Below are 26,324 nucleotides of genomic sequence, written 5' to 3' on the forward strand. Positions count from 1 at the left end.
CGTTTACACCACTGCATTCACAAGTTGTGCTTAAATGAACTTAGAGTTACTGTAAAACCTTCGATCACATTTTTAAGACAAACAGAAATCTTTTGCTATAGGTTTTGGGTGAACTATTCTTTAAAAGATGAATGTGAGGACGGCCGGCGCTGTACCTGCAGGGTGCTGACCAACAGCTGGTACCACTCCAGACAGTGTCTCAGGACGCCGGCCTTCTCCACGGCGAGGCAGTGTTTGACAGCGTCCTGGTGCCGGCCCTCGGCGCTGTAGAGCTGCACCAGCTTGTGGTTGATGTAGGTGTCTGCGGGCCGCAGCTTGAGCTCCGACTGCAGCAGCTCGTGACAGCTGGTTAGAGCCGCTCTGAGCGCTCAGAAGCTTCTCCTGCAGAGAGAGGACGAGGACGCAGGCGTGAGACACAGCAGCAGAGCGGAGAACGTCTGAAGCTCCTCAGCTCACACTCACCCTCAGATCGAAGACGCCGGGTGTCCCGGCAGGAGCCTGGACGCTTTCTCCACCCAGAACTCGGCTCGGCTGTCGTGCTCGGCTTTACTGCACAGCAGCTCAGCCACCTTCAGGACCAGATCGTGCTGAGCCGGGTTCAGATCCACCGGCGCTGCGGTCAAACAAACACATAACCTGTGTTTAACACCAAACCGCAGGAGAACGAGTGAGGAGAGCAAGCGAGGAGAGTCCAAACCTTGTAACATCCACGGCTTTGTCCGTTTCTCCATCACGCTCAAACAGCTGCCGAGGAACTTGTGCGCTTTAGGATCCTTCGGCTGGGCGCTCAGATACTCTGAAACATGTCTGCCGTTGAAGTGTGTGAAAGAGAGAGAGAAACGCATCAGCTCATCTGAGAGCAAACCGGACATCGGTCAAAGCAGAAAGAGCACAGAAACCAGCCTACCTTTTAGCCAGCTCATACTCCTTCGCCTCAAAGTATAGCTTAGCAAACAGAAATCCTTTGACTGGCCTCTGAAGAAACACAGATCACAGAAACACCACTGAAAGTCCTAATGAACACCAACTACTATTGTCAAGTTTTAATGAATTTAATTCATTAGACGTGCTTTGATAACATTTTATTTAACCATTTAAACAAATCTAGAAAAACATGAAAATAAAAAAGGAACTCGTTTCAAAGGGCCCTGTATTTAAGACACAATTATCAAAGTATGTGGTTTGTATGTCATTCTCATTAGAATTGAGGTATTTTCACAAGAATAAAAGTTGTTTACACGAAGAGCTGGTGTAACTTAGCTTAGTATGAAAGCTACAAATACCTTACACCAATAAGCGTTATAAGTTCGCCTGAAGACACTTCATCATATCACTGATCCAGACAGAAATAATAACTACATCCCTCAGACCCGTGCCTCAGTCTCCAGCTGAAGTTACAGACTTAATGTTTCTCAGAGAGTAACTCTCCACAATGTTTGACTAGATTTATGGTCTAGTGGCGGTCATAAAGCTTCAGGAGCAGGTGTGTGTCTGTCAGTAACAGAAAGAGTCCGGTGACCGGTTAACGTTACTGTGACTGATTCACGGCCATTAGGCCCGCGGTGCTCTTCTTACCGCTTTCTGCGAGGGAGAGGCGCTCTGAACTGAAGAGATGTAGCGCTCCACGTCCGCTTTAGTCCGCCTCATGGCTGCTGTCACAAACTCTTCGTCTCTGTTTCAGAAGTTGATCATTGAAGCGCGGTTCAGCGGTTCCGATCGCTCTCTGTTCACGCGCGAATAACGCACGACCGAGCAATGGCGCAATTTCCCCCGTTTCTTCTTCTGCCGCCGGTCCTGGTGCTTGTCACGTGGGTGTCTCCGCCCCCTGCCGGTCTGGAGCGACTAGGTCTTCAATTGTCGTTCACAAATATTAAAATCACACGCTCTATATCTTACCCCAGCTTTTATAGAAACATCACGACACTTATTAAATGCAGTGACGGTCTCTGTTCAATTATACTAATAAGATAAACTAACGGTGCTTCATTGTTTTGAATGGTTTCTCTTGTATTCTACTGAACAGATGTGAATTTACTTTTCCTTCAGCCTGAGGTTTATTCATGACACATTTTGGAGTGAAAGGGCTTTTATATTTGCTATAAATATAGCTGCTCATATCTCAAAAGTATTGCAAAACTAATGCAATGCATTACTTGCTATAAAAAGTAAATAAGTAAAAAGTAATAAGTAAGTTTTAAAAGTAAATTTCCCCAACTTCTCGTTTCCAGAAGAGCGCCTGACATTTTTCAGCTGGTGAAAAACTCTTTTTGGTGGACACACATTATTAAATGTTTATTATTAGGCATATTGCCTATTAGGATTATGTTAATTGTGAATCCGTGCCCTGCTTACAAATGATTGGAAGTCTTCAACAGACATGTTAAGATCAAATTGTTTGTGAAGAGTTATCGGGTCGCTAATGACTAGTTTAATCATGACCGAGGCCCAATGAAACATGTTTAATTCATTTGTTTCATTCATGCTGTCATGTGTTTATGTCTCATCTTTTCTCGTCTTTCTCAGCATTTTAACTAAATGTCTTTTCCAACTAGAGAACTATATCACTTGTGTAGTTTGGACGGATATGTTGTCCCTAGTCCCGATATATATTCGGAGCAAATGGGACCATTTTAATTGACTTGACTTGACTGTGTTGTCTCGTTTCCTCCGCTCTCCTGATACAGAAGATACAGAGTGGGTCAGAGTCGAGGTCCTCGAGGACACCACCACCATCATGTGGAGATGACCACAGATCCGCGCGACCTCAGATGTTTTGTAGTCAATAGTTATGCGATTAAAGTTGAGTCGTCATCATCTAATCGCTGATGACGTATCTCATGAAAATGTCATCAATAACGATGAATAAACAGTGGAGAGAATAATCCCAACCTCAGATTTTGACACACTCTCCTCTGGGAGATCCTCATGTAAAAGATGTTAATTATTTAACACACAGTGTCATTCAGAAATGCCTTTTATTTGGGGTTCGAAACAGAAAAATAACCATAATATGATAACAAAGCACAAAGAAATATTACCTCAAATCCTTAAATCCAAAACAAACCTCTAACTTAAAGATATGCTTTCAGTCTATTTTGATGGTCCCTTTAGCACATTCTGTTGACTATAAGTAACCATAACTATAGTGTTAGTAGAGTATTAGACTGGAATGGTTAGATCAGAGATGTTTTTGGAGATCCTCGCTATAAAGGGTTAAACAGATATTAAACGGAGGTTAGTTCACATGTAGGTGCAAAATTACTTCAGTAGACAGGATCTTCAAAGAGATCATCAAAATAAAGTGTTACCAAAGATATTAACCATTACCTTACCAATAAACAAAACGACATGTAACTTTCCTCCCTTCCTAACTAAATGTAAACACATGGGTATCCTCCACCCTACGTTACCCAAAAGATGATCTCAATAAGTACAAGAAAAAAGAACAAGGAGCACTGAACCTCAAACATCTCTCCACCTCCACGCTCTCTCTGTCATTTTACCGCAGAAGTCCAGGCATGGACACAGAAACAATAATAATAAATAACAACAACAACAACAATAATAATAAATGCGTCCTGAGATGTAACAATATATAGAGATTGTGACATTCATTTAACACAAACCATTGTATGTTGTCTCGTAGTATAATTGTGTTTATTTGTCAGCATTTGTTTCTCAGTTTCTGATAAGAATGAGGCAGAGTCTCTACCTATATCTATCTATCTATCTATCTATCTATGTATTATCTAGAACTTCTAAATAGTGCAGATTTTTTTGGTTTTCACTATTATTTTTCGAATGATTAGTACCTTCATTGTTTTTGTCATTACTATTATTCTTTTTATTAGGTCTACACAGTTATTTATTTATACAGTTATTTATTCAGTGTTAATAATTTCATGCACTTTAAATGAAAGTAAAATGAGAATGGTGCCCAGAAATAAAGTATTTGATTCTCATGTTCTCATATATCTCTATTTCAAACAATAAATATTTTTAAATGGTTTTAGATTAAAAAATAATTTGACACGAGGAGCACACAGACTCAGCTCATGGTCGGTCGTCGTCACTGCCCTCCTCTTCTGCTTCGTGGCTGGGTTTCTCTCTTTCAGTTTGTGACGCTGAGCTTTCAAAGACTTTGGCTCCTGCGCCTGGCCATGAGAAATTATCATCTGCAGAAATAAAAAGACACGATGAAAACACAAGACTCCCAGCAGCGGTATGATAACACACACGAGCAAAGGGAAGCTAATTCATTAGGGGTGTTGAAAATCATGGATCATATTAGAATTATTAAATTATTTTGGGTCCAATGGCTTGTGTGTGTGTGTGTGTGTGTGTGTGTGTGTCGTTGAGGTAAACAATTATTTTAAAGTACATGTCCATTCTATCACTTACAATAAACAGAATGGTTTTATCTCATAGCGTTAAAAAATCTCCAAGAGAATACATCTGTCTAACCCTCAGCAGTCCGCCTTTACGTTGCAGTACACACTACAAAGTGTTCAAAACCAACACCGTCTCATGACCAATTCATGCGTATATTTAGGTTGTGGCAATATTTGTTGCTAATTTGTACAAATTCGTATGACCATACTCATACAATTTTCTATGATTTGTCTAATAGCCCAGTGATGTGTTTAAAATCAATCCTAAATGTAACTGGAAGACAGAGTAAGGACCTGAGGACTGGTTTGATACGCTCAGATTTTCTGGTTTTTGTCAGAATCAGCAGTGTTCAGGATAAGCTGCAGCTGTCTAATGGAACGAGTTTCTCCAAGTCTTGACAGGAACCAAAACATTTAATTCTTGCAATGAGTTCATTTTGTTCTTTGGACCGTGACTCTGATCTCTGGCTCTTCGTCCTGTTCTGCCTGCTTACCTGAACTAAACACGGTTATTGACTGTGGCCTGTACCTGACTATGATGTAGTCTCCGATGTGCAGCTGCTTGCCTGGTGTTTGATCTTCACCAAATGCATTACGTGTTGTAACTTTACAAGACTTTTCTGCTGAAACTACTGTCTTATTTACTGATATCCTGTCATTGTCCTGCTTGGCAGCTCATCTACAGTTTATCTTTTTTTGAGCATCTAAAATATCTTAGTCATATAACACACAGGCCAGGAGAGTCATGGCTTCAAGTAGTACTTTCTCACGTTCAGGATCACTGATCTCTCGGACCAACTGCACCATCTGTCAGGCTGTTGAGTTCAATAGCTACAGTCAACAGGTTACAAGCTACATATTAGTAATTCAGCTGTTTATGCTGGTAAACCTTCTACCTGTTTCATTGTGAAGTGTTCACTCCAAAGAACACGGTGCCAAGGACAACAATAAATAAAAAATAGCTCGCCTTCAACTTGCACTTAAATTCAAGGTATCCAATTCAATCTTGCAAACATCCAAATCAGAATTTTCAATGATTCACTATTTACATCAAATCCTCAGCACTTCTGGCAACGGCTAGGGATTCAGACAGCAGCTCCCCCTAGCAGCGGTCAACACGCTTCACAACAAGCTTGATCGATGGGCGAACTGACCCATAACACAGAATTAGAAAAAAAATCTCTTCATCCCTCCATCAATACTCTTACAATCTAGTGGTAAGCTTGCTCAAACCCTGTGTGATGAATCAGACTGATGAAGCAGGAAACAGACTCACCTTTTTTACCAAATGATTTTTTTCCGAACTTCTGTGTCAGTTCTGTAATTGATAAGCCACCTGCAGATTTGAATCCAAAAGAAAGACCTGTGGGAGAAAGCAAAACTCAAGTCACATGCTAAACAGCATTCAGCAGATGATCAGCTTGTTTGAAAGTGTCTCTGACCCTGATCCTCGCTCACTAACTCACAGCTCATGTGCTCTCATCCTGTCCTGTCTAAATCATGTGTTCATAGAGCAACCACTGAAAGTTCTCATGGTTCAGGGGGTTATAATGCTGCATTGTACTTTCTGTGTTTAGGGTAGATTCTCCTCATCCAATACTAAAAACAGCTTCCTTTATATAGTGGTTCTCCATGGTTACTGTTCAGCACTGACCTGTATGAAACATAACAGACAACAATCAAAGACGAATGTCTTTATACAGTAAGAACAAGAGGTCATTGTACTACATAGAATCAGATGTGCTTTAAAGCAAAATCATTTATTGGTTTATGAGTCTTCATGTAATGTCAGTGACTGTCATCTGTCATTTTCACATTGTTCCTCTTAATAGCAAAAATCATGTACTTATGGTTAAAAATGTAAGCCGTCAGTGAAAACCTTTATTTGTGGAGGTCTTAAAATGGTCTTTAAAATCCATAGAAACCCTTCTCAAACCTGGTCTAAAGTTTAAAGTCAGTGGTGAAATATTTATTTAGTCTTTGTTATTTAAAGAGCACATTAGTAGAAAATGTGCCTTGGGCGAGTTCACAGCATGCATTGAGTTATTACTCAAAGGGATGCGCACTGTTTGGTGAATAAATAAAAAAATATAAGCACATTAAAATAAAAAACATAAAAAAACCAATAGAACACTATAATTAATGTCTTGTTCCTTATTATGTTTATTTCAACTTTTACCTTTACAAAAGGTTGTGAAATAGCCTGTGACCATTACAGAGTCTCTCTTTTTGTATCTACCCATACATGATGATAACGTGCATCGGTGATCTCACAGGCTGGCGATATGACAGAAAATTACCATATCGCCCATCCCTACTGCATGGTACTTTCTAGCATTTATCGCTCTCCTAGCGATAGCTACTTTATGGAGCCCTTCTGTATTAAATGGGATTATTTGTTTTGATTATTGCCGGTGTATTTCAGATTAGCCCTTGTTTTGCTGTTTTAGACTCCGTTTGCTCCTCATTTGAATTCATTGCTCACGTTAATGTATTATGGATTTACTGGATTTGACTCTTGTCAAGCCCTCTGGGTATTGTTCGAAACAATGAGTGGAAACAATGGGAGCACCAAGATTTTGAACTAACACAGAAGGCATTATCCAATAACCATCTAATAGATAGATAGTTTAGATACATAAAATTAAGGGTTATTTGCCTTCAGTCAAATCCTTGTTTGAGTTCCTTGATGTTAATGTAGAAGAAAGACAGAGGTGGAAGGTGTGATAAAATAAGTCAGAATGTCATCACCATTACAGTGAAAGTTGAACCCATAACATTTAACATTTGTTAAACAGGTAATAGAGAAAGGCTCAAGTAAAAACCTTGAGGGACACCAGACCTGATAGATTTGGTGAATGATTTCTGGTCTAAGTAGGATAACCAATCAAAGACCATTTCTCACAGAGATTGTGTGCTATTAAATAAGCTTGTAACTTTAAGGCAACAATTTTTCCTAATATCTTAGAGAGAAAAGAGAGGTTCGAAATAGTTCTGTAGCTACTTATGGATGAAGATGACAGTCTGATTATTTTATTTTAAACAGAGATGCCGTTAGTAAGGCATGAACAGAGAGGTTCAGTAGCGGAAACAGAGGTATGGTGCTGATGGATATGAGGAACCGTGATTACTGTTTTCAAAAGCATCACACATTTGATCAGAACCAACTGCTACTAAATCTGTCATCAATCCTTCTTGTTGGTGAACCGTCGATGACTGTTGATGAGCGTAGCACAAAAAGAACATACAGTGCATTCATTCAGCAAACCATTCACACAATCAGTGCCCTGAGAGAAGCTTCATTCACCTGTAGCTGTGCTGGAGTCGCTCTCACTGCTTGTCTTGGTGGAGAGGTCGATTGGACGCGTGTCTGTCTGACTCTCATCTGTGCCGCTACCGCTCGTCTCCACAGCTGCTGCATCATGGGAAGGCTTTACCGGTGTGTCCTGAGCAGGTGCTGTGCTACAGACCGGACTCAGCTGGGCCTGCTTCAGCTTCTGGAGCTCAGTGCTGAAGTCATCCGGTCTCTCGGTCTCTGCTTCGGAGTCGCTGCTGACGCCGCAGAGGAAGGTAGGAGGCAGGAGGAGGCGTCTGGCTCTCTGCTCCTCGTCTGCAGTCGGACGCTTCTCCCACACCAGAGTCACCTCCGAGTCTACAGACACGAGAGACACGCTGCTCATGACAGGGCACAAATCTGATCAAACACCCAGAACCTGACCGGAGAGAAGTATCCCTGACCACAGCAACATGAAAAACCTGAAAATTTGTGTGCAATATAAATAAATAAATATATATTTTTAAATTGCACATTGTTTAATGAGGTGGGTGAGCTTGATGTGATTTGCAATGTTTGGCTGTAACAGAGTCTGGGTCTTAAAGCTGCTATGTGTAGAATACCTAGGTATCGCTACACTCCTAACATTTATCTATCTGACACCTTCTCTTTAATCTGTAATGGAGCACTTTAACAGCAAAAATAACATGAGTAAAGGTTAGCAGATTTCAGACCATGCAAATGTTTGGATTGAGTAATGTTGGGTTATCACAACATTCAGCCAAGGTCAGGTCTCCTGGCTCATGCCAGTCAGTGAGAGCTCTATATGCCACAGTAAATGGTGACCTGAAATACCTTGGGCTTCAAACTGGTTGGCTGATGTGCAGGTCCAAAAAGCCATAGGATTATTTTTGAAAAGCCTAAAATCCAAACCTAAAAAAATAATGCGTTTAAGTTTTGAGCCATTCTGAAGAATTTGAATCTCAGAAAGTCAATATATACATGATAAAATTATGGGCTTAAATGAGACATAGGCAGCATTGTGCAAGGATGTTTTAGAGCAATAACTTACACAATAAGAAAGTTCTCATTCAAAAAAAGGAAATAAACTATAACAGAACCTAAACCATAGATGTGTTTGGTTGAAGACGCGTGATGAAGCTAACCATAATCTTTAAGTGCAGACAGGTGTTTGGAGCAAGGATGGACAGCAGTGAGCTAAAATTTTAGGAGTTTTATTCATAACTATGCATGACAGAAAATATATATCTTACTTGTTGGTATGCTGAAAGGTGTCCCAAATGATGACTGACTGGTCACTGCTGGTGCAGAGGTCTTCAGTCTCGAGGCACCTGTGTCCTCATCTTTTGAACTGGAAATCATAACTGGGGATTTCTCTTTTGATGGAGAAGGGCTTCCAAAGATCTTCTGCACAGAGTCTGACCCAAAGACAAACTTTGGAGGAGAGACCACAATCTTGGTGCTTTGAGGGTATGATCCGGTTTTGGACTGCTTTCCTCAGAGAGTCCAGTACGTTCTTTTGTGATTTCCTCAAGTACAGCAACTGCAGCTGTGCCACAAAGCATCTCCTGGGTGGAGGCAGGTATTCTGGCAGAAAATGGGGTTAAGAGTTTGTCTTCTTCCTGTGCAGTCTTTGCCTCTTCAAAGATTTCTTTGAAAGCACTTGCAGTTTCCTGCAGTTTAAATCGAACAGCCAGCTGTTCCACCTTGCCCTGTCCTTCAGCAAAATCAAAGGCACTCCAGATCCACGCTTTCTCAGCTCCTTTCATGGGGCTTGAGCTTCATATTGGAAGCAATCCAATGGTTTGCACACAGTTTGAGGACCTGGTCCTGTCTCATCACAAGTCTGACACGCTTTGTTTCATGGTTTTGCAGTATTTTAAGATCCCCTATACCTCGTTCCTTCCACTGACTAAGATCTTTATCGTAGCGGTATAGTTTAGCCCGTGACTGAAGAGGACTTGTTCATTCTCCTCTCCTGTTGAGACTTCCACAAGATCTGGCAGTTGCACAACAGGCTCAAAGTACTGACCATCTCGCTCTTCCTCCTGCGTCACATCCTGCTCATCATCCGTTACCCGACAGAAGCCTGGCTCTGGTTTAGCTTAGATGGAGACTTAGAGGACTGAGAATAGGCTGAAAGCTGAAACTAAACCCTGTGGATGATTCACCAAAGCGGAATAAATTTTTTGCTACTGGATCAGGCTGGGAAGGAGTATTATCCACAGCAGAGCTAGCGTAGTCCTCATGCACTTCCTCTCTTAAATCATAATTATCCCACTCTAAAGTGGGTGCGGTGCTATCAGGGTTGAGCTTCACTACAGCTGCAGAGGTACTATGGCTTGTATCTGCATTTTCCTCATCCTTGTTTTGGTAAGTCAAGAATGATTTGAGGTCCTTAAGACCAGATTTCATTTCTTCAGCTTTCTGTATGAGCTGGGCCGTTCTGCCAGTGTTCACAAGCTTGTGAGGGGTCTGCAAAGGAATATCCAAAAGCAGTCGCTGACACTCCTCAAATTTTAGTTTGAATTCTTCTGCAAGCTCTGGTGTCTTGAATTTTGCTGCAAGTTGTTCTAATTTTGCATCTCCATCTGAGAAGTCACTGGCCAGCCACATCCAGGCTCGATCCAGGCCAGAGAGGGGCTTAAGTTCATTGTGGTTGTTATCCAATGATTAGCACACACTTTCAACACTTGCTCTCTCCTCATAAGAATTCGCAGTCTCCCGTTCTGGTTATTCTTGAGAAGCTTAAGGTTGCCGACTCCTCTTTCCTTCCATTGGTTTGTTTCTGTATCAAATCTGAAGAGCTTGACACGCTGTGAATACAAGATTTTTTCATCTTCTTCGCCTGTAACAAGGTCAACCTTCTCTGGCATCTGAACAACAGGTTCAAACTGAATATCGTCATTCTCCTCAGTTTTGTACATGTCATCATCTTGATCACCAGAGATGTCAGTCTTGGGCCCAGAATTAAACCCGGTAAAGAGCTGCTGGCCAGCCCCATCAAAGCCTTTGAAAGTGGGATCTTTTTGGCCAAACTGAAAACTTCCTTGTGACTTTGCCAAGTCAGCAAAACTACAGGAGTCAGGCTTACCAGTAAAGAGGGGATTATTATCATGACTATCAGTATCTACAGACTGATCTGAGGAACTTGGGGCTGCCTCTTTTTCTTTCTCTTTGTGAAGCTCAGCAATATTTTTGAGAAGGTCAGAAGCAGACCCATTTTGGGACTGTTCATCTGATGGTTTTGCCTCAGAATCTGCAATGCCAAACTTAAATCCGCCAACAGGTGCAGACATGGAAAATGAAAAACTAGAACTGCCTGATGACTTTTCAGCATCAGTTGTGGAGGACTCAAACTTAAAGCCTTCTGAAGAAACTTTTCCTTACTTGTGCGAACTTAAAAGCAGTGCCTGCATTGAAATTGGCATTAAATCCTGTCGCAGCAGGTTGGCTACTAGAACTACCAAAACTGAAGCTAAAAGAGGAACTCGATGCAGAAGAGGTCTTGTTTTTCGTATTTGGGTTTGCTGTCTGACATGAAACACAATGGCTAGATGAGCTTTCGTTTCTTACCAGGCAAGTGTCACAATCCCACTGTCCATCTTTTTTAGCAAACATGGCAGCTAGCCCACCTTGTGGTGTTGCATTAGATTTTACAGTGCTGCAGGGGGCTTTGCACGCAACACATTCAGTTTCTGAGGCATCATTCCTCACGAGGCAGGACTCACAGTCCCACTGACCCTCTTTCTTGGCAAACTGAGCACCAAATCCAGTGCCAAATGGGACTGCTGGAGCTGTTGATACTTTCTCTTGTTGTGGTGCATCAGCCTGAACTGTTTTCTTTTCAGCCTGAGGTCCAAAGCCAGCAGATGTCCCCACAGCATCCTTAAATCCAAACTTAAAGGAAACTGGTATTTGAGATCCAAACGTGAAGCCCTTTGAGCTGACATCAGTGCTGGTGGAGTTCTTAGCTGAATCTCCAGAGAGTCCAAATGAAAACAATTTGGCAGGAGGAGCCATAGGACCAGAGCCTTTGGGTTCCTCTACAGGTTTGACCGGTGCTGTAGAAGGAGCTGCACTGCTGCAGGCCACACACACTGCAGACGTGGGAGTGTTTCTTACACAGCACACCTCACAGTCCCATTCACCCTCCTTCTTGGAAAACAGGGCTTTGAGATCCACTTCTTTGGATGAAACCTGAGGCTGTGGAGTTTCACTTTTCTTTTCAGTTTGCGGTTCTTGTAGGGATTCCAAAAGGAACTTTTGAGCTTCCTCAAATTTAACTTTAAACAGTGCCGCCTCGTCTGACGTTTTAAAACGAATGGCCAACTGCTCCGTTTTTGGCATTTCATCTGCATAGTCCATAGCGTACCACACCCAGGATTTGTCCGATCCAGCATTTGGTTTGAGGGCCATGTCGGCAGTGATATAGTGATTTGCGCAGATTTTCAGAACCTGTTCCCTCCTCATCAACAGACGAACTTTCCCAGAGGTTTTGTGTTTAAGGATTTTTATACTACCAATGTCCCTCTCTTTCCACTCTTTAGTCTCTGAGTCAAATCGGAAGAGTTTTGCTCTCTTACAGAACATCTCCTCTTCCTCCTCCTCACCAGTTTTCACATCGACTTTATCAGGTAGAGGGACAATAGGCTCAAAATGAGGCCCATCCTCGTCCTCCTCCACGTGGGTGCTATCATTGTCACTTTCCCACTTTTCTCTTCCCGAGCCTCTGAATTCCCTGATATCGGCTTGGTTCCACTTGTAAAGCCAAATCTTTGGTCAGCGTTGCCAAAAATACTCATCTTGTTCTGAGCACCATCAGTGAATGAAAATCCTGCTGCAGTTTTACTGCCAAGGTAAAAACTCCGCTCTGGCTAGACTGCTGATCTTGGGTCTGATGTTTTGGTTCTGACAGAACCTCTGCTTTGGGAGGAATATCTGATGTCAGAAGACCCAAGAGGCTTTCGCTATGTTTCACCTGAGCAGAGGAGAAGGTGAAATCACCATCATTGGACTTGAAATTGGAGTTGAACTTGAATGCAGTTGTTGCTGTTGCCGTTGTTGTTGGAACAGCAGCTACTCCTCAAAGTTGGGAACCTTAGCAGGTTCACCTGTAAACTGAGAGCCAAAATTGATCTTGGGGTCAGCAGGCTTGCTATCAGTGCTCTTGGACGGCTGTGTGGATGAAACAGCACATGGCTTAGTGAAATATCCAGGCTCTGGCAATGTTGGATTGACTGTGGGCTGAGGAACATTGTGACCGTAATAATCCTCACTGTACGGGAGAGCAATGATGTAGCTGGTGACTCAAACCGGATGGGAGGACCAAAGACCTGCTCTTGAGGATACATGCATGCAGGTGTTGACTGGAGAGGTGGAGTGTGTGTTGATTGTTGGTAGCCATACATATGCTGCTGTGGAGGAAGACGATTCATCCCATATACTGGGCCCTGCAGAGGCAAACATACAACACTATAGATTCTCTGCCCCTTTAGTGTAAGGTAGAATATTTTGTGTTTACATGAAAATTTCTACAGTACCTTTGTCGGTGTGACATTTGCAGCAGTGCGCAGAAGATACTGCAGATTATATGCTGGAGACTGATTGTAGTACACAGATGGACCTGTAGTAGCAACTGAGACAAATAAAACGAATGGTTTAGGAATGTCTTAACTACTGTATACACAAGTGCAGATCTACTTTTGCGATTGTGTGTATATTCAAATGTTAAAAGTGAATAAGACTCATTAACTGACCAGTGAGAGGAACACCGTGGAATGTCTGTGCTGGAGGAAATGTTTCCTGAAGTCCTTCTGCAGTATAGTTGTCTCGATACATCCTATATGAGAGGAAGCTGTTGCATCTGAAGAATTATGGCGCAGGTCATGAACCTCATTCTATGTGAGAAAAAAATAAATAAAAATTATACACTCACAGAGACACGCACAAACACACAAAGGCATTAGGCATTTTTGGGAGAGTAGAACAAATACCCACTGCAAATAAATACGTTGAGCTGTGACATAGATGCCAGAGCAGTGCAGGCAAACCATTTAACTCAATATTCACTAATTTATGAGTTTAATGCGGCTACACTGTATGAGAATTCACCCTCACCATCCAATTCTGTGAAAACTCCAAACCTCACTTCTAGTGACATGCAGGTTTCAGGGTTTGGACCTAATTTCAAGAATAAAAACCCATTTCACACTGACAGAGAATGTTTGGTGGAAATGATTAAATGATTACAAATAAAACAAATAAAGACAAGTCCAGCACTTTAATTTTTCACATTCTAAACTCTGAAATCTGTCACATACAAATGAATTCAGCCATAACTTGTTAAATTACTTTACGTTTGCTAAGCAAAGTAGGACACTAATTATATTAATCCAAGATCAAAATGGCAAGATGCAACAGATGTTTGCTTTTGTTACATTTAAATGGACATTGTTTAAACTTTTGCAACTAGAAAAATGCAATGTTAAGTTAATAATAAATAATAGTTTTGTTGGACTCTGACTCAACTTGGTTGATTTAGGTGGACACAAACCCAACACTAATTATTATACATATCACACATCTGTTGAGCACAAGAATGCACCAGCCAATTGGAGACGTTTAAATTCATCAACCGTTTAATGCAGTGTACTTTTGCTTACACAGACATGAGGTGAAGAAGAGCCCAAGAGAGTTTATTAGCTTTAGTATTCACTCATAATGAGAGTTCTGGCATGAGAACGATCACTCATTGAGTCAGTGCTTCAGAGATTTTGAAGGAAGTGTTTTTAATATATCTGTCCTAGAAACGTCATCATGAGTCTAACATCCAATAAGCACTAGTCCGTAGGTGGAGAACGAATAAAGAATTAGCTTCCTTATTAAAAGCACTAACAAAACAAAAAAGGTAAAAAAAAAAAAAGGTGAATAAAAAGCAAAAAAACTGACTGATTGTTCTGCACACTGTAGATTTTAAACTGACCTTCAATGCCTCGACCTGCTGGCATAACATCTGCAGCAGAGACTTCTGGTCCTCCACCCAGTGAGGAGGTGTTTTGGGGGAGAACTGAAGGAGGGAGACAGAGACAATCAGAAACAGTAAACAGCATGCAGGGTTTGAGCAGAAACAGCAGAACCTAACGTACCACAGATCTTTTAGACGGTGAGGTGACACTCTTGGATCGCGAAGGAGTGGAGAATTTAACATGGCCTTCAGCGGGCTGACCGGGGCTGGATGTCACAGGATAGTCCACCTGATCTTCCTCCACCTCACCAACATCTTCAAGCTGCTGGTTGACCTCATTCAACAAATCCATCACCTCCTCCATAGATACAGGTAACTTCACAAAAACACATACAGACATGCCAGCAGTTTTCACAATATTATTATACTACAACATATAAAAAACAACAGCCTTCATCTCAAAAAGACGGTTTTCTCACTCTAGTTGAGCATCACGAGCATTTCTAGTGAAGGTCTTTTGAGTTTAAAGCTCCTTCTGGAATCATCTTTCCTAATCTTTAAGATCAGTTTATTATCTTTGTTGTTTTACGGTATTTTTGTATGATTTTTAATATGTTATGTTATTGTAATATTTGGTTTCTGACCCCCTTCAAAATTAGATGTTACATCTAAATGGGCTATCCATTCAATACATTCAAATTTAAACAATGCTGGAAATGCAGGTTTTTGTAAAATGCAAATCACTGCTTTGCATGAATTGCTTTGTACACAGAGGTTAGAGGTAAAAAGGTTTGTTTGTGTGGGAGATTGCTTGTTTGTTCTTATGACACCTAAATATATTGGTATAAAAAGCAGCACAGAGACCAAACAAGGAAATAAATACCTTCTCCATATCGTCTGCATTGGCCTGATAAAGCTTGGTCAAGTATTTCCTGAACTTCTGGAGGAAGTTGGCGCACCTGCCCTGAGTCTCCTCGAGTCCGTTTCCTGCTTCCTCTGACAGTCTCTGATAGATCTGTGGATCAACACACGTGTCACATCAACAGCTGTCAGACGGAGCTGTGAATGAGCACAAGCTGAGTCAGTGTAGCTGCACCGTTACCTTTGCCAGATGCCAGTTAGACGAGACGCTGTTGAGCTGCTCCAGCTTCGCGATGGCCTCCCTCGGTGTTGCCTTCGATGTCAAGGAGTGTGGCGAAGCTTATGATGGCATCTTCTTCATACACTCGCACCTGAGAAGGCTAACATCCAAAATAGCATTAAAGACGACATGATAACAGAAAACAAAGAGATCACAGCAGGAAGTTACGAACATCAAACAGCCAAAAGACTGATGTCACGGAGATACCTGTATTTCTCTGCTCTGAAAGTGCATGAACATAGGCTGGAGGGGCTCAGGAATGCTGCGTTTGTGTTTGACCTTCTCCAGCAGAGGGATCACCACCTTCCAGTAGTGCACACTACGTCCAGTGTACTCCTTCTGATCGTAGTAGGAGTTCACCCGCTCAGCCTGACATGCACACACAACTTTTACATCTCAGGTAATTGTTTTAATCTCCAGTAAAAGTGTTTTAAACAGGTTTGGATATTTGTATTGGAAAGCAAGTCAAAACCACTGATGAAGCAGTGCATGCAAACGAATAAAGACTTTCTTAAAAATAGAGAAACTGTTGCAGAAACGTGCGGCTGATTCTTTCAAGAGAGTGCTGAAGTGTGAATCACATGACAGGAAGTGTACGACATCAGGTGACTGCTCATCAGGAAGTACCGTGTCACTGAGATGTTTAGCCCAGTGTATGAGCAGAGCCGGCTGAAGGCCATGTTTCTCTCTGGCGCGCAGCGTGCCCAAACCGTGCTGAACGACCAGACGCAGTTTAGCAGATGTCCCGGGCCTGAGAGAGACACAGTCAGGAACACATCTCTCACACACACACAAATGGAGTCACTCACTGCGCTCTCTTGTGAATCAGGCTGTAGACGGCATCCCACCACTCTCTCTGTCTGTCAGACGACAGCAGCTTGATGATGTGCAGCGGCAGACAGCGCGGCTCGTACAGCTGAGAGCAAGACTCCATCTTTGTCCTCTCCTGCAGCTGTGTCTGACAGCAGAACACCACGCCACACAAGAACACCTGCGACACACACAATCAACAGTCATCTACACCACAGCTCAGAGTCATGTGTCCACTGGCGTCCTCGTGCAGTCGGGTAGTACAGGTTACTCTAAATAAGTTTAGATTTTGGCCTCCAATGCTAAGAAAATACAATAATCCAGTTAAAATAATCGGTGCGCCCGATTCCTGTTTTAGCTTCTCCATAAATTGATCCTTTCTAAAATGGCACTATAGGGTGATGTGGAGGAGATGAATTGTTGAATAGATTCTCTTTCTGTTTTATGTCTTTATAAAAGGTATTCTCAAAGCTTTGTAAAATTATGGTTGAACCCATGATGTGACGGACTGTTTTACCGTTTCTAGACCATGATCATGTAAGGATCCTTGCTGTCTACAGATGATCAGAGAGCTTCTTCATTTATGTTCTGAAGATGAACAAATATGTAATGGGTTTGGAACAAAATGAGGGTGACAGTTATGACAACAACATTTTTTTGGCTAAACTATCGCTGTATTAATTACAGTCAGATCATGTTCTAATGAACCCCGGCACCGACTGACATTCCTGTTTCACACGGACCCACATTTTCCTCTGTGGAAGAAAGTACCTCCAGGTCCAGCAGGCAGATGGATTCCGGCGTGTTGGTGTCCAGTTTGGAGGTCTCGAGTGTGAGGCGAGGGAAGAGCTGCTTGAGCCAGTCCTGCAGACTCGCACTTTGACCCATGAGCACCCACTGCAGGCCGAGCCACGCCAGCTGCTGCAGATCACCGGCATGCTGCAGCACCGCTCCTGTCACACACACACACACACACATACACACACATCACCATCTACAGCAGGCCCAGCACACACTCACTGGAGCTCCTGTCACACACTCACCACTGTCCCACTTGGCCAGATCGGCAGCTTTGGGCGCCTGTACATGGAGGACGTGAATGTCATCGCTGCAGATAAAGGAGGGCTGCTGCTGCTTCTGAGAGCCGAACAGCTGCTCAAATAGAAAACCTGGGCCACTCCGGTTCCCGAACGCCTCCACCACATCCTTCAGCAGCTGCTCCACGTCCCGGCTCAGGTTCAGCAGCATGTGGCCCGCCTGACTCTGACGATCACAGGCCAGCAGCTCCAGAGGCTCATGAGACGCCTGCTCGCTCTTCAAGCTCTTGACTTTGGGTCTCGGAGCCTGAGGGAAAAGCGGATGAGCACCTGTAAGCTGGAGGACGACACGGCACGATCGAGGAGGAAGAGGAAGTCATGTACCTGATAGGCTACGAGATAACAGAGAGCAGACAGATGCAGCACGGTCCTCCACTGCTGTGACCCTTCCTGCGCCCTCTTCAGCAGCAGTGTCCCGGCAGACAAGTACAGGTGCGCCCTCATCTCCGTAAACACCTCCGCCAGCTCATCGGCCGTATTTGTGGCCGTGTTCTTTAGATCCTGCATTGCACAGTCGAAACTGCAGCAACAAATACACCCGCATTAGCACGTAATGAATAAAAACTTAATGCATATTAATGTGTTTAAATTAGGGATGTGTATCGGGTGCAGAAATTTATTGCACTTTTTTATTTGAATCAATCAGCATATAAACAAATAGCATGAAAAGGGCTGATATGGATGGTTTATTAATTAGCTGCATAAAGACAATGAGTTGTCCACATCAGTCAAGCTTGCATCAGCTCTTCCTGACATGTACCACTCCAGTCCCATCACCTTTAGAACAATCTATTTAAGCACACAATGCTACGTCTGTCAGAACAGACGAGCAGACCCAATTGCAGAAGAAAAAAAGAGTTTATTAAACAAACAAGGGTTTGAGTAATAGTCCAAAAAGGTGAATTCGCTGGCAGTCGACTCAGACACAATCCCAACTGCTGAGAGGTGGAGGATGGCTCATCAAGCGGACACAATTGAATGAGACGAAGGGTGAACCAGACCCAACCGGTGGGGTGGGAAAAAGGTGGCCGGTCCAAGCAGTGACTGGGGAGCCTCACACTGTGGCCACTTCCAACATCCACCCGCTAGAGGACCGAGACAGGTACTGGCACCCGGAGGTTGTCTTGTGAGAGGAGAGTCCTGCGCCAGGTAAAAGGTGGGCTGGAGAGATGGGGCCAAAAAGGGGGGAAAACGAGAAACTAACAAACAAAAAGCCAAAAAAACAAAAGCAGTACAGACTAAGACTAAGACTAAGACTAAGACTAAGACTAAGACTAAGACTAAGACTAAGACTAAGACTAAGACTAAGACTAAGACTAAGACTAAGACTAAGACTAAGACTAAGACTAAGACTACAGATCAGACAAGCAAACTGGTGTTCCGCATCAGAACGAACAACATCAAACAACAGACTGACAAAGGACAGAAAACACAAGGAGATTAAGTAGGAGGGTAATTAACAGAAATGGGGTGCAGGAGTGTGAAACAATTAGGGTTAACAAGAGGAGGAGTTAACAGCAAAGCACATGGCGAGCTGTCAAAACAAAGGCCATGTGCTTCAGGACAACAAAACACAAGACAAACACAACAGGCTACTGCCAATCCCTGACAACGTCTCTATTTCATGGCTTCAACTCAATGTTTCCCGCAATGAAAAATCTAATTTTAGCACAAATCTTTTTTTTACTTACCAGCCTTTCTATTTTGATAATGCTGCGGTCTCTGTTTGCAGAAGCTCGTGTCTGGCTCGCTTAGCAGACTGACCCACTGAAAGAATACTTGCTACTCTACATACCCTCAAAATGCAGGCACCTTTGGAGATGAATCACTAAGAGCTTTATGAATTAATCGAACACCAGTGACATCAACAACATCTGGCGGCAAGAAGGTCTCTACAAAACAGAAGCACTGCTCTCGATCCACCAACTCCAGAACATCCAACACTCACACAAGGTTCCAGATACTGCAAAACCAGCTTTCTTTGATTATCACAGGAACTATTCCTTCTCTAACACCAGTTCCTACTGCTCCAAGCGCAGTAGCTACAAGAAAATAATTAGTGAAAAAGTGCTTAATTATAGACCTCTCAGCCCTCACAAGAACAAGCATGTCGCTAGCATTAATAGCCATAGTTTTATGCTACAGTTGACCATCCTATAAAATTGATCAAAATAGCTGAGAAAGGCTGGTTGGGTAAAACGGATATTGTTGACACATTTAAATTTTTGCCACTTCACTCTTCTCAGTGGTATGGCACAATGTTTTTTTCTCTGTTAGACTTGACTTTCCATCCACCCATCTTCTACCACTTATCTGGGTCCAGGTTGTGGGGGCAGCAGTCTAAGTAGGGATGTCCAGACTTCCCTCTCCCCAGACATGTCCTCCTGCTCTTCGAGGGAAACACAGAGTTCAGGATCATAGGAACATAGATCGTCTGGTAAATCGAGAGCTTCACCTTGCAGCTCAGCTCTTTCTTCACCACAACGGTCCGGCACATCGACCGCATTACTGCAGAAGCTGTACCAATCTGTCTGTCGATCTCTCGTTCCATCCTTCCCTCAATCGTGAACAAACCCCCAGGATACTTACACTCCTCCACCTTAGACAGGAACTCCCCTGGTTCCTCCTATGTGAAGGATGGAACGGGATTTATTTTTTCTATAATAACATAATTGAAACCTCTTCAATCGGATCCAAGGGATTTTATAATAACCAGTGGTTTTCTAGTGCTTGACTAAAAGAATGATCAAATCTTCCTCCTAAAACTGTCATGAACTGCGCCTCTGTGGCTCTCTCCGATGGCCACCGGAGGGAACCGTCACCCGAATACTAGCTCTCTGAACTGCATTTCCCAGAATGCTCTCATCCAGCCCTAAATACTGGTCCAGTGCTTCTAGAATTATATCCAGTGGTCATAGCCTGCATTCTTTGGAGTAAATTATGGTATTGTGACAACAAAGCAACAGTCATTAATAAGGGGTGCTCCTCAGTTCCCTTTATTGATAGATTTTTAAGCCTTCTTTATGTGGATATGTATTAATAGCAATTTTATTGCTCCAGACCACCACTAGTTCACACTAGTTGGTAGTGCATCGATTGTAGCCATGCTTATGTCAACCTGCTGCCACTGGGGTCTAGCTTGCCCCAGTTAGATACAAAAAAATTGGTTTAACTTTACCTGGCATCAGTTATGTTGGGGGGATTGGCATATGGTTTGTTTTGGGGGACCAAATCTGCATTCTGATACGGTTCAGTACATACTGGTTACTTAGGTACCTAGTGTGTGTGTGTGTGTGTGTGTGTGAGAGAGTGAGAGAGTATGTGTGTGTTAGTGTTTTGTGTGTGTAAGAGACAGTGTGTGCGTGTGTGTGAGAGAGAGAATGTGTCTTAGTGTTGTGTGTATTAGGTACTATTATTATTACTATTATTATTATTACTGTTGTGTGTGTGTGGTACCTCTTGAGTGCAGCGGTGCTCTCCTCACAGTCCTTCATCATTAGTGTCAGTCTCACACAGCTGCACTGAGCCAGCAGCAGCTCTTTGTAAAACTTGCGTGATGCCTGTTCGTTCGACAATACTCTTGGCTGGCGGAGATACTCCTGAAATACAGCAGAGTGAAGCAGAACACAGATCACAAGAGAGCCAGAGTATCAGGAGCATTACTTCCCACGAGCCACTGAAAACATGAAAACATACAGAACAGCACACAATCTTCTCAATCCAAGAGAATTTACTGAAAAACAAGTCATGATGTCAGAAACCCAAAAAACAAGGCTCAGATTTACAAAACATGTCTCAGGGTAAGAGATTCGGTCCATTTATTCACAGTGAGGAACTGATGATGTTTACTCTTTACGTAAACATCTGAGCCTGAGCTACCATATTTGATGAGCTCTACATGTACATGTAGAATCAAGAATTATATGTGAATTTAATATGTTGATCATATCACATGATCAGATTAAACTACTGCATTCTTATGGATTACTGTTATGATGTCTTGGCTAACAATTTGAAGCATCAAAGTTGTGCTTAAATGAAATTTGAATGGAAGGACCTCTAAAAAATTGTTTAAATACTCTCATTTTAAAGACAAAAATAAGTCTACTGGGTTGGATAGTTCACTCAAAACTAACCTTTAACCCTTTAAGACTTAATGGCATTGGTGAATTGCAACAGCTAGTGCAGTGCAAGAGTATGGTGAGCGAGTGACCTCTAGTAGTAGTAGTAGTAGTAGAAGGATGATTAGAGATGATGAATTTGGAGACATTTGCCTCAGAGAGGATGTGAATGAGTGTATGTTTGCTGCTAAAGTGTGATTGACAGATTGTGGAAAAATGTGAAATGATTGTGTTTGTTTTATTAATGAATGGCAAAGTCATCAACTGTTAGTATATTGTTTATGTATGTATATTGTTTCCAGTACAGCCACACGAGGTGCTGCGCTAGAAACATGTAAGAGTTATTTTGCAAGAAATTATTAAGAAGTTATATTGTTTTTTTTTTTGTTTGTTTGTTTAAGAAGAAACTGTAACCATCCAAGTTTATTCCTCTTGAGTGAGAGAGGCCAATGAGGTATGTGTTTATCATGTTAATTGCTTTGCCGTATAAGTTATCGTGTGTTAATGTATAATTAGCCAATTAAGTGTATTTTCTTATGTGTTAAATGTGCACTTTATTCATTCGTTTGTATGTATTTCTCGTCTATTATAATGTGCAAGCACCACTTTTACGGGGGTTAATATAAGTTTTATGTATTGCTTTTCGTAGTTCTGACAGCATTGTCAGCATCTACGCTAATATTAGTCTGTTTCCCATTTTATTATTCTGTTTCTCAGTTTGTATCCAGATCAGATGGTGCATCAGAACCCAGAGATGACATTCATTGGAGACAATAAGACATGAACCCTGTGGACACACAAACACACACACACACACACAAACAAAGTCCTTTGCGCAGTCTGCCATAGACTTGAACTGGAAATTAAGTGCTGGGTGTCCAGTCAGAGGAGAACTGGCCATTTTTTTCCATTCTTTAATGGATGGGGTTTTGGTTCCTTGCTGCTGTTGCCTCTGGCTTGCTTAGTTGGGGACACTTTTTAATGATTATCATCGATTTGATTACAGAGACAGCATTTAATAAAAATCTTGTCATTATACATAACTATCACTCTGTTCTCCTTTTTGATACTGTTCAGTGCTTTAATAGAATCTGTATTGTTAAAAGCGCTATATAAAGTGATTAATTGACTGATGAAGCAGTCAATTAATTTACTGTCCTCTGACAACTCAACATATGGCCATTATTGCCAAAAATCTGGCAACAAAAGTGCTAAAAGCCTGTGTTAATTTCAGTTAACAGTTTTTTCACTGACAAAAACAAGAAAATAATTAATGACAAAAATAATTTTAAATGACAAAAACTAACAAAAATCTATTGCCATTTCCGCTATATGGAGCAGCTAGCCCAGTACAGGGGCCGACCTTAACCAAACATGCTATGCCGATACTTGGCCTGGCGTCAGACTGCTCCACAAAGTCTGACTGCCGAGGATGGCGGAGAAAGCTCCACAAGGGTTCACTGACCGAGGAACTTTACTGGAGGATGAAAAACAGCGCTCGCATCCCTGGGTGAGGGGGTATGGCGCAGTAAGCGTGACACCGGCCAGTTCCTCCCGCCATTTACCTGTTATCCAACACACGGGAAGCAACTAGCTCTACACAAAGACTGTAGTATCTTCCCAAGGTGTCAGGAGTGCTGCCTTAGCAGACAGGAACTTAAGATTTACTGACTCCACTGGCTCAAAGGGACCTCTCTGAAGGCCAGCCAGGATAATAGAGAAATTCCATGAGGGCACAAATGGTGACCTAGGAGGATTTAACCTTCTGGCAGCCCTCTGGAACCTCACGTTGAAATTATGCTTTCCCAAAGACTGTGTGCTGTGTGCTGCATCATGATGGGCTGCAACGGCAGCCACATACACTTTCAAGGTGTAGGGTGACAGCCTAGGCTCCAACATTTCTTGCAGGAAAGAGAGCACTACTTGAATTGTGCACTTTCGGGGGTCTTCTCTGCGAAAAGAACACCAGTTTGTGAATAGACATACAATGCACAAGCTTGCCTCATAGAGGGAACTCTAGCCTGGGTAATAGTGTTGGGTTGTGTTTGCACAACTTCTCTTGTGACTGAGCCAGAATGAGCCACTTCCCATAAGGGGCCAAGGGCGCCCTCTGCGACCTTTGAAAAGACATGCGGAGACTGACTGAGCCCGAAGGGAAGTACTTTGTACAACATGCTCATCCTTCGAATGCAAACTATAGGAATGTTCTGTGGCGAGAAAGGATAGAGATATGGAAATACGTATCCTTCAGGTCAAACCGCTGCAAACCAATCCTGGTGCTTTACACATCTGACGCATGCGTTTCTATATGAGCATTCTGAGTGGAAGCTTGTGCAGGGAGGGATCGGCTTGATTGCATCCTTTGCCAGGAGGACAGCAATATCCTTGTGCAAGACAGGAGCGTTCCAGGCTGTCACTGAAGTCTCAAGAACCACATAGCCAAGAATCACATAGCCAAGCAAAAGTGTCCAGATAAGCCAAGTGAGGAAGCACACTGTCAAACCACAGACCCAAAGGCCCGGAGGATGAGGAAATTGCTATTTTTTTGAGACACTATGAGATCCTAGGAAAACCCTGAGACATTGGGAACAGAAAAAATTAAACAGAAGATTCTCTGCCTCTCTCACATCTTGAAAAAGATGCAAAACAACAGAAATTGTCATTTTAGGTGATACACACTAGGTAATTGCTGAAATGCAGGAATACTGCTGATCGTATCCTCAATGCCACCAGGGGCGAAAGGACACTGGATCACTGCTACACACTCTTCAGAGAGAGCTACAAGGCAAAATCATGCCCACCGTTTGGTAAATCGGACCATGCCGCCATCTTCCTCATGCCTGTTTACAAACAGAGGCTGAAACAGGAAGCCCCGGTACAGAGGGAGGTGTCACGCTGGTCTGACCAATCTTTGGATGACGCAGACTGGGCCATGTTCAGGCGCAGCTCTGATGACGTCAACATGTGTCACACTCTGGACTTTTGTTATTGTTTTTGTCTCGAGCCACGTGTTGTCTGTGCCCTGCCTTCCCTTGATGTGTAATTGTGTAATTGTCTCCAGCTGCGTCTTGTCAATTTAGTTAATTTCCCTGTGTTTTTAAGCCCTGTGTTTTCGTGTGCACCTGGTCGGATTATCAAAGTTACAACGTTACAGTGTTCAGTGTTTAAATGTTACAGAGTTACAATGTTAGCAATGTTACTCTGTTTTGTTCTGAGCTCCTCTACGGTGATTTTTGGTTTGTCCTGCCTTTTGTATATATTTGCCAGTTTTTTTTTTGAATTAAATCTCTAAGTTTTGTATCTCGAGTCCCGAGCGTTCTCTCCCGAGTCCTTCCCGAGAAACCGCAAATCGTGACAGGATAATCCGACCATAAAAAGTAAAGCGGCGCTTTTTCCCTTTTGTTTTTTTTTTTGGTTTGTTTTTCATGGATTCCCCTACAACGACCCAAATTTCCTCATCCTCCTGCTGGAGCAGGAGGATCGCTCTCTCGAGGGCTATACTAAGGACTTCCTCGCCCTCGCGAACTACTCGCGCTCCCGGACGGCTTTTTGTGCTCGATTCACTCGCGGACTGAACACCACCACACGAGCAAAGCTGTCCGGGGACGGCCTCGAGAGAGCGCCGCCGCACACATCGAGTGGGTGCTGGTGTCCTGCGACTGGCCGATAACGGTTGCGCTGGAGGACAACGACACCAGCCCCACTCCAGATCCAGAACCCAGCCCATCATCTCCCGCGTCGCAGAGGCCAGGCCTGTGCCCACGGAGGGCGCAATCGCTGAGTCTGGGACGACCACGGAACCATCGCTGAGGAGAGCGACAGAGCCGTGGAGCGCCACCGGACCCAAGCCGATTGCGACAGACCAGGTGCGTGAGCGGGCATCAGAGCTTGCCACGGTGGAGACAGCCGACAGCGAGAGCGCTGGAGTGAGCTCCGCCACTGCAGATCGGCTGAGGATGAGCTGATCATCCAACTGGGGCTGCTGGATCTACAAGAGGAACTGGATGATGTGAACTTAGACTGGGCACCTCCCGTGTATCCTGAGTCGCTGGTCCCGCCCAGCCGTCCTGTTAGCCCGCTGGTCCCGCCCAGCCGTCCTGTTAGCCCGCTGGTCCCGCCCAGCCGCCCTGTTAGCCCGCTGGTCCCGCCCAGCCGCCCTGTTAGCACCCTAGAGACCGCTTCCTGTGCGCTCCCGAGTTCCAGTGCCCGCGCCCCGAGCGCCTCCCCGAGTTCCAGTGCCCGCGCCCGAGCGCCCCGAGTTCCAGTGCCCGCGCCCGAGCGCCCCCGAGTTCCAGTGCCCGCGCCCGAGCGCCCCCCGAGTTCCAGTGCCCGCGCCCAGCGCCCCGAGTTCCAGTGCCCGGCGCCACGAGCGCTCCCGAGTTCCAGTGCCCGCGCCCCGAGCGCTCCCCCGAGTTCCAGTGCCCGCGCCACGAGCGCTCTCCCGAGTTCCAGTGCCCGCGCCACGAGCGCTCTCCCGAGTTCCAGTGCCCGCGCCACGAGCG

At 43.6% G+C, this 26,324-nt stretch overlaps 1 long non-coding RNA gene and 1 pseudogene across 1 annotated transcript; both read right to left on the reverse strand.

Moving 5' to 3' along the window:
- LOC122351647 overlaps window positions 1–26,324 on the reverse strand; it is a 62,428-nt pseudogene that overhangs the window by 21,232 nt on the left and 14,872 nt on the right.
- Window positions 780–1,792, reverse strand: LOC122351667. Its single transcript, XR_006251786.1, has 3 exons — window positions 1,576–1,792; window positions 908–975; window positions 780–807 (listed from the first exon to the last, which is right to left on the reverse strand). It is a non-coding gene; the product is annotated as an uncharacterized LOC122351667 (long non-coding RNA).

Source organism: Puntigrus tetrazona, chromosome 9, assembly GCF_018831695.1.
Source record: "Puntigrus tetrazona isolate hp1 chromosome 9, ASM1883169v1, whole genome shotgun sequence".
NCBI lineage: Eukaryota > Metazoa > Chordata > Actinopteri > Cypriniformes > Cyprinidae > Puntigrus > Puntigrus tetrazona.